The sequence below is a fragment of the Macaca fascicularis genome, chromosome 7 (genome assembly GCF_037993035.2).
Source record: "Macaca fascicularis isolate 582-1 chromosome 7, T2T-MFA8v1.1".
Lineage (NCBI taxonomy): Eukaryota > Metazoa > Chordata > Mammalia > Primates > Cercopithecidae > Macaca > Macaca fascicularis.
In genome coordinates, this window is record NC_088381.1 from 112,594,976 (window position 1) to 112,604,727 (window position 9,752).

General features: G+C 38.0%; 1 non-coding gene across 1 annotated transcript; it reads left to right on the forward strand.

Annotated features, from left to right (window-relative positions):
* The first annotated feature begins 8,315 nt into the window (after positions 1-8,315).
* LOC123574729 (U6 spliceosomal RNA) lies at positions 8,316-8,422 on the forward strand. Its single transcript, XR_006699932.2, has one exon. It is a non-coding gene; the product is annotated as a U6 spliceosomal RNA (small nuclear RNA).
* The last annotated feature ends 1,330 nt before the right edge of the window (positions 8,423-9,752 follow it).

The window sequence follows — 9,752 nt, forward strand, 5'->3', positions numbered from 1 at the left end:
AGTCCTGGACGGCACTTCTGGACCTGCCCCGGGGCAGAGTGGAGCTCACCTTCCTGAAGGATGGGTCCCACGCCATGCAGCCTTCATTGCAAACTGACTTAAGAGCCCTTGACCCTTAGGGGAACATCTGTGGTAGTACTCCTTGTGGCCTGGAGTGGTGGTGGCTTCAAAGTGAGGCTCCTCTACCTTTGAAAAGGAGAGGGAAGAGTGGGAAGGACTGGACCTTGTGGACTGAGTGCCAGCTCAGCCACAGAACAACAGAATACCAAGTTGACTTCTGGGTCTTTGACTCTAGTCCCTGACTCCTGGATTGTACCTCTGGACCCACATGAGGCCTAGAGGACCTCACTGCCCTGAAAGAAAGGACAAAGGCCTGGCTGGCTTTGCCACCTGCTGATTGTAGAGCACCAGGGCCTTGAGTAAACACAGGCAGTAGCCACAGAGGGATTAGAGCAGGCCTTGAGTGAAATTCAGTGCTGTGCTGGCTTCATGTCTGACCCAGCACAAAGTGGTAGTGGCCATAGGAGTGCTTGTGTCACTCCACCTCTAGCTTTAGGTGGCTCAGAACAGAGTGAGAAACTGTCTCTTTGGGAAACAGTAAAGGAAGAGAACCAGAGTCTCTGCCTGGTAATTCAGAGAATTCTTCTAGATCTTGAGCCATTATTCTGACTCACATAAAGCTTAATATTTCAGTTAGCCTCACTAGGCTCCCTATTCCATTTGGAAAAAGCGGGACAAACAATTCACTTTCAGACAGATCTTTGCTTCTCTTGATATACAAAAATGGTCTTCTTTCCCTTCCGGGGAGAAAAAAAATATTTACAATAAGGAAAACCACTACGTTTTTACTTTAAGGGCAAAATCCAGAATATCTTAACCTAAATTCTCTCTTCTGGTATCACATGTGCATGCTTGTATTAGTATTCAACATTTAATTTGATTTAAATGCTCTATTTACATGTCTAATGGTTGCACTGCATGATTATACTCCGTTCGTAGAATGTGAATATTTTTTAAATCCCCTTCATGGAGTCTGATTAATGCATTTAGTAAAATTTATCATTAACTTGCTACTAACTACTGAAATAATAAGGGAGAGATGTTTGTTTGCTTGAGACAGAGTCTCTCCCTGTCACCCAGACTGGAGTGCAGTGGTATCATATCGGCTCACTGCAACTTCCACCACCTGGGTTTAAGTGATTCTCCTGCCTCAGCCTCCTGAGTAGCATGGATTACAGGCGCCCGCCACCACACCTGGCTAATTTTTGTATTTTTCATAGAGACGGGGTTTCACCATGTTGGCCAGGCTGGTCTTGAACTCCTGACCTCAAGTGATCTGCCCAGCTCAGCCTCCAAAGTGCTGGGATTATAGGCGTGAGCCACCACGCCCAGCCAGGGAGAGGTTTTTATTTAAGGGAACAGTGATCAGATTATTAAGAGAGAAGATGGGAAGGAGAAATAGACAAGAAACAAATGAAAAAAAAAAAATGTGGTTTTAAAATATTTTGGAAACAATACAGTATCTATTCACATAGAAACTAGAACGCCTGACCATCAAAAAGAATAAATAAGCCATTTGGGGTCTTTTTTCAAGAGTGGTTGCTTATCTAGATATTTAGCTGAAGCCATGCTTGCTGGCTATAATTATTGGCTGCATACACCTGGCTCGGGTATTATTCTTTAGTAATGTCTAAGGAGATTGTCTGATTGTCTCTTTGTTTACCTTGGTACTTTAACTGGTCAACAAAACTGTTAACAGAGAAAAACCAAAGGCATAGAATGGAAAGAACTGCCTTTGTTTAAACAGCAGGTAGTCCCTATAAATAACATACCAAATTACAAATTGCATACAGATGTGGTTCATTTAGCCTTCATTCAATTGTTATTGAATTTCCACTCTGTGTCAGGTGTTACAAAGTTCCTATCTCCAACTTGGTGTTGATCCAACTCTCCATTTTTCACTGCTCTTTGTCTCCAAGCCTTGTTCTTTTCTGAATTGCACACCAGTAGCAATCTAATAAACTAAATGCAAAGAGAAATCCCTGAAAGTTTTCTCCTTGAAATAGACAGGCACCATGGCCTACTGGAAAGAACACAGACTTTAGGCAAAAACAGATTGATTTTTAAATCTGAAATTTGACTCTTACTAGTGTTGTGTGTTCAACTTCTTTAGCTATGAGAATAAGAATTGTGCCCTCCTCATAGAATTCTTATAAGGATTAAATGTGATAATATATGTGAAATACATAGAGCATAGTATGTATGTGATAAACAAGGCTATTTTTTAAATATAAACATTATCTTTCAAGGTTTTTCATTATCTTTCCGGGATTTTATTCCCAGTTCTGGTCTAACAGCCCGAAGTCCATGTTCCATGGATACTTTGGAATGTATGTACATTGTATGCAGTTCCCTTCATGTGTCAATCACTAATTTTAAGTGGGGAAAAAAACCAATGTTTTTCAAGTTCAGTTCCTGGCTTTTTCCCAGTGCCCCAACAACCTATTTACTGTATTTATTTCCTGTCTCTCACTGTGTTTCTATCCCCCCAACCACCACCTTTTCCTATTCTAATTTACCAAACAAATTCCAAAAAAAGAAAATACCTGAATCTGGAACTGAGTTTAGACTCACCTAACCAGCTCACCTGCAGGTTAATTGTTTTATAATCACCACATGAAGCACACATAATAAACAAAACAATATACCCTCTTACAGAGATACACGCTCACATGAGACGCCACATAGCATTTGCTGCCTTCTCACATATCTATTCTCAGACATTTACCTGCTCTCCCTCAGCAAGTCTATCAAAGGCTCAAATTTTCTGCGAGAAAGCAATTCTCTAGACATATATACATAGGAACATTACATTGAATAAAAAGTATAAAAATTGGAAAAAGGTACATAGCTCTTCATATGTAACATTTAAGCAAATTTTAAAATATGCACAACACAGTAAATCATATTTTGTAAGGGTACATACATATTCAAGGGCATACAAAAAACACATCAGAACGAGTGCCTACAGGGAGGAAGGTATTGGAAGCATGAATCAAAAATTAAAAGAAAGAAAAACAAAAGAGTAGACTTGCACAGATGAATTATGGTAAGTGCCATTACACAGGGCTATTTTAACTACTGGGATTTAAGAAAGATAATTCAAGCAAATGTATTATCGTATTAGAAATGTTAGGCTAACCTCTGCTGTAGCAAGATACAAACTCTGAAGATAAAATATTACTTGTATTATTATTACAAAACCGATATTCTTGAATATGATATAACTCTGAAAGCTTTCAGGCTCTTTAAAATCTGAACCACAGAATTAGACAGGCTTAGTCATTGATAGCACTGAATTGATCAGACTTGCTAGCATTGGAGACTACAACTACAAAACAACGCAGAGGCATAGGCCTGTGTGCCTCCTTTCTGTGGGCAGCTAGCCCCCAAAGAGAATGGGGAGAGAAAGAGGGTTTAATCTTCAAATGCTCAGTTTGCCCTTCCAAATTCACCAAATTGCTACTTGTTTCCCTTTATGGAAGTGGAGTAAGGGAGTGGGGAGAGGACAGGAATATTAACCTAATAGAACTCTCTTTACATGGGGGGAAGCATTAGGAGTAGAGAAGTTTCCCATCCTACCTTCAATACTGACGAAACTACAGTGAAAGTTTAAATAAATCTTTTGCCACATTTGTGGTCAGCTTAAAAAATCATACTACCACTATTTAATTAAGACCCTTAAGTACAGTCATGCATTGTTTAGCGACAGGGGTATATTCTGAGAAATGTGTGATTAGGTAACTTCATCATTGTGTGGGCTCACTGTGAGTGTACTCACACAAACCTAAATGGTCTACCTACTGCACCTTTAGGCTATATGATATAGCCTATTGCTTCTAGACTACAAAGCTGTGCAGCATATTACCGTACTGAGTGCTGTAGGCAAGTGTAACACAATGTCAAGTATTTGCATATCTAAACATAGAAAGGGTATAGTAAAAATACAATATAGGAGATTTTTTAAAAGTTACACCTGCTTAGGGCACTTACCATGAATGGGGCTTGCACGACTGGAAGCTGCTTTGTGTGAGTCAGTGAGTAAGTGGTGAGTGAATGTGATGGCCTAGGACACTACTGTATACAACTGTAGACTACAAACACTGTACACATACTCTACTGAATTTATTTTTAAAAAATTCTTTTCTCAATAATGAATTAACCTTAGCTTGCTGTAACTATTTCGCTTTATAAACTTTTTGATTTTTTTAACTTTTTGACTCTTTTGTAATAACACCTAGCTTAAAACACAAACACATCCTAAAAATGTACAAAAATATTTTCTTTCTTCATATCCCTATTCCATAAGCTTTTTTCTATTTAATTTTTTTTTTACTTTTTAAAGTTTATTGCTAAAAACTAAAATGCAGGCCAGGTACAGTGGCTCATGCCTGTAATCCCAGCACTGTGGGAGGCCAAGGAGGGTACATCATTTGAGGCAAGAATTCAAGACCAGTCTGGTCAACATAGCAAGACCCCACCTCTACTAAAAAATAAAATAAAATAAAAAATTCACTGGGCATAGTGGCACATTTTTGAAGTCCCAGCTGCTCAGGAGGCTAAGGCAAGAAAATCACTTGTGCACAGGATTTTGATGTGCATTCAGCCATGATCATGCCAGCCACTGCACTCCAGCCTGGGTGACAGAGCAAGACCCCGACTCAGAAAAAAACCTAAAACACAAACACACACATTAGCCTACACCTACACAGGGTCGTGATCATCAATTTCACTCTCTGCCAACTCCACATCTTATTCCATTGGAAACTCATCAGGTACAATAATATATGTAAAGCTGTCATCTCCTATGCCTTCTTCTGGAATACCTCCTGAAGGATCTGCCTGAAGCTGTAAACTAACAATTAAAAGTATGGTATAGTACATATACCAGTAACATATTAACAGTATTTTATGGTCATTATCAAGTATTATGTCCTATGCAATAATTGTACACGCTCTAATCTTGTATGCCTGGCAGCACAGTAGGTTTGTTTACAAGAGCATCACCACAAACATGTGAGTAATGTCTTGTACTATGATGTCATTACAGCTACTGTGTCACTAGGCAATAGGAATTTTTCAGTTCCATTATAATTTTATAGGACTATCATTATATACACATTCCATCATTGACTGAAATATTGTTATACAGTACCTGGTTATAACTAATTTGAACAAACTTTAGATTTTCTTACTTCTAAATAATACTTTTTGTATTCTACCAATGTTATAGCTTAAGCGAAATTAATTTTTTCTCTTGTTTACTGAAATGTAAAAACCAGTTCAGGACACCATTACTAGTCCTCTAATAGCTTACTAAGTCATGTAATTCATTTGCATACAATGAAATATAAAATTATTTAGGCTATTATGAGGTCCATAATTGGTTACTTCTAATGCTATTTTAAGCTATACCAGATGCAACACATTTAATAGAAAATATTGAACAACATCCTAAATTCATATATACTTTTTGAACTATTTTGATTTCTATTCACTTGTCTTTTCAAAGAGGTAATTGAATCTCTTCTCATAACGCATACTATCTAAAGGAATAACTAAAGGAAATATTTTTAGATATGTTTTGGGCAAGAAATATAGGACTTGAATTGAAATAATACCTTTTAGATAGTATACACCATACATTTTCTGACCACTATACACTTAAATTGCTTAAATTCACAGACATCTTTTTTAAAAATCTGTCCATATTCCACCACATATCTCAAACCATTCCTTATCATTAGTTCTTGTTCTCTTTAAGAAAGATACTATGAAAAATTTGGCATTATTGTCAGGTACTTCTGATGCTGAAGAAGCCAATGATTATAGTGCATATTTGATATGTTATGAATGCACAATTTAAATGTAAAAGGGAGAATTCTGTTCCTTTACATTTATTTAGTGGGTATCACCATGGTAACTGAGCACTTTCACAAAGCCTAATTTATGACTCAAAAAACATAAAGAAGAGAAAGAGCTTATACTTTCCATATTTTGCATATTGACAGGAAAACTTCTTGGTTGACACATATTTGGGGAGGAAAGAAAGAGATGCAGGAAACGATACGGACAAAAGCAATCTCTTTTAATTTGTAAAGATTCTGGCTTCTCAAACCTAAGTCATAAGAAAAACCTCCCCAGGAAAAAGCTTTTTCACAAAGAATAATTCAATCTCACAATAGAAAGAGCCACAGAAATAATCTGTCCTAACCCTCTTGTTTTGAAGATGAGATCCCTGAAGCTTAGTCCATTGGTCGGAACTCTTCAAGATCACACACCCAGTTTGTAACAGAACTCAGTTTCAACCCCAGGCCAGTTGCCTTCTAGTCCTGTGTTCTTTCTATACAATCACATTTCAAATATTCCATTTCTACCACTTGTCATCATTAAAACACAACTACTTTGAGAAGTCTGATCTGATCAGAACACATTATTATTTTCCTTAATAGCTAGTTTTTAAAAAGCTTATAGTGCCAATCAAAAAATATAAATTGTAGTATAAAAACACCTAAAATGTTAGGATGTAGTCTTTTTTAAGTTTGTTTATGATAAATGTCAAGAACCATGAAGTGTCAGATTTTACCCTAGTTGCAAGCTAACAAATTAGCTCATTAGAGACAAAAAATAGATTATTTCTCACGGCAATAGCAGCAGCTAGAGTATCAGCATTTGCAACATGTCCCCAAGAGTAATGCAAAAATGGCCAGTGATGCTTGCATTGGCAATGGGGTGTTACAGAACAAGAACCCTAAACTTAGAAAGTAAAAATATTTTATTATGGACAGTGAGGCTACCTGATCTTTCCATAGAAGGGAGACTATTTTTGTTTTACTGGATGGTGAGCAAGTATGTCCTTTACTCCAGAGAAAAATATTATCTCTATTATTCAAGGCTATTTTTATACAAATATCCTTAAATAAATAGTCCAGAAAAAAAAAACAGCCTCGATTTGCAGAAGCACAAGAGACCTTTTGAGAATTGTCTTGAAACTATAACCACCTCTCATTGTTACATTTTCTTAGCCTCTGAAAATTTTTCACATGAGTACAACACTCCATCAGTTATGATGATTAATCTGAACAATAGAGGTCAAATCCTGCCTGCCACCAATTTTTTTAAAAGTTTTATTAAAACACAGCCTTCATGTATGTATTGTCTCTGACTGTTTTCATTCTTTAATAGCAGAGTTCACTATACCTTGACTATCAGCCTATTGCTGAGTACCTTTTGTGATGAAAAGCACATCACTGTCAGACTTCAAATGGTCTAGAAAAACATATATTAATATATAACACAAAATATTTTCAAAGGCCACAATAGTTGGCCAGAGCCAGCTAATCAGACACGAAAAGCATTTTCATAATCTGAAAAAGTGTTAAAAGCAGGAAGGCAACATTATATACCTCGAAGATGTAGTCAGTCTGCCAGAAATGGGTGGGGGCTCCAATCCCATGTGTTGTGTCTTCCCTTACTGGAGGACAAATGGCTGAACTTTTGGCAGGAGTTACAAGTCTTCTATGCAGAAATATCCTCTGCATCAGAAACATAGAGTCCTTTACTTTGTGCCCAAACTATGATGGTGAATGTGTTGCCATGCCCAGGGTAATGATGGATCCAGGAAGCACTGACAGCAATCTGGGCAGAGCAAACTTGATCAAAAGTGTAATTCCAGCTGTTTATATCAGAGAATGAGCCCTTATCATGGGCACCTAGTGAGGGACCCAGACAGTTTCAACAGCAGCTACAATTTGTTTCCATAACTTCCCGGGTCCAAAGAGGTGTGTCTTGAATTTGCCAGCCATAATTTTTCTACACCAGCAGCTAGGACATTGGTTACAACCTACAGTTGGTAAATATATAATAAGGTTAGTCAAGGGGAGTATTGGCCAGAGGCAAGAGAAAAGCCTTGAGTTCTGCCCACTGTGCAGAATATTTATGTCCATTTCCAGTTCTATTATAGCTGGTGCTCAGGCTGAACAGCTAAGGGCCCATCCCACAAAGGGATAGCTGCCACTTTTTCACATAAAACCAAGATGTTATCCAGACTGACTATAGTCCTGAAAATACCATTTCCTTTAGACAAATGAGACTTGTGAAACCCTTCTCACCTTAATAGTTGTTGAATCTGAGTTCACTCACCCCAAAATAGGAATATCAGGATAGAGAGTCAAAAGCCCTCTAAGGTTCAAGCCATTAGTTTTGATAAGACCACAGTAGCAAGGCAATAGGTGCTTTCAAAAAGAGTGTGCATAGTGCTCACTTTGGCAGCACACATACTAAAATTGGAACGATACAGAGAAGATTAGCATGGCCGTTGCACAAGGATGACATGCAAATTCGTGAAGCGTTCCATATTTTTATGAAGCAAGAAGAGAAGTTTAGAGAAAAAAGAGTAAAAAGAAACAAACAAAGCCTCCAAGAAATATGGGACTATGTGAAAAAGACCAAATCTATGTCTGATTGATGTACCTGAAAGTGAAGGGGAGAATGGAACCAAATTGGAAAACACTCTGCAGGATATTATTCAGGAGAGCTTCCCCAACCTAGCAAGGAGGGCCAACATTCAAATTCAGGAAACACAGAGAATGCCACAAAGATACTCCTTGAAAAGAGCAACTCCGAGACACATAATTGTCAGATTCACCAAAGTTGAAATGAAGGAAAAAATGTTAAGGGCAGCCAGAGAGAAAGGTCGGGTTACCCACAAAGGGAAGTCCATCAGACTAACAGCGGACCTCTCCGCAGAAACTCTACAAGCCATAAGAGAGTGGGGGCCGATATTCAACATTCTTAAAGAAAAGAATTTTCAACCCAGAATTTCATATCCAGCCAAACTAAGTTTCATAAGTGAAGGAGAAATAAAATTCTTTAAAAACAAGGAAATGCTGAGACATTTTGTCACCACCAGGCCTGCTCTACAAGCTCCTGAAGGAAGCACTAAACATGGAAAGGAACAACCAGTACCAGCCACTGCAAAAAACATGCCAAAATGTAAAGAACATGGATACTAGGAAGAAACTGCATCAACTAATGAGCAAAATAACCAACTAACATCATAATGACAGGATCAAGTTCACACATAACAATATTAACCTTAGAGGCAAATGGGCTAAATGCTCCAAATAAAAGACACAGACTGGCAAATCGGATAAAGAGTCAAGACCCATCAGTTTGCTGTATTCAGGAGACCCATCTCACGTGCAGAGACACACATAGGCTCAAAATAAAGGGATGGAGGAAGATATATCAAGAAAATGGAAAACAAAAAAAGGTAGGGGTTGCAATCCTAGTCTCTGATGAAACAGACTTTAAATCAACAAAGATCAAAAGAAACAAAGAAGGATATTACATAATGGTAAAGGGATCAATTCAACAAGAAGAGCTAACTATCCTAAATATATATGCACCCAATACAGGAGCACCCAGATTCATAAAGCAAGTCCTTAGAGACTTACAAAGAAACTTAGACTCCCACACAATAATAATGGGAGACTTTTTTTTTTTTTTTTTTTGAGATGGAGTCTCGCTCTGTCACCCAGGCTGGAGTGCAGTGGCCAGATCTCAGCTCACTGCAAGCTCCGCCTCCCAGGTTTACACCATTCTCCTGCCTCAGCCTCCCAAGTAGCTGGGACTACAGACACACGCCACCTTGCCCGGCTAGTGTTTTGTATTTTTTTTTAGTAGAGACA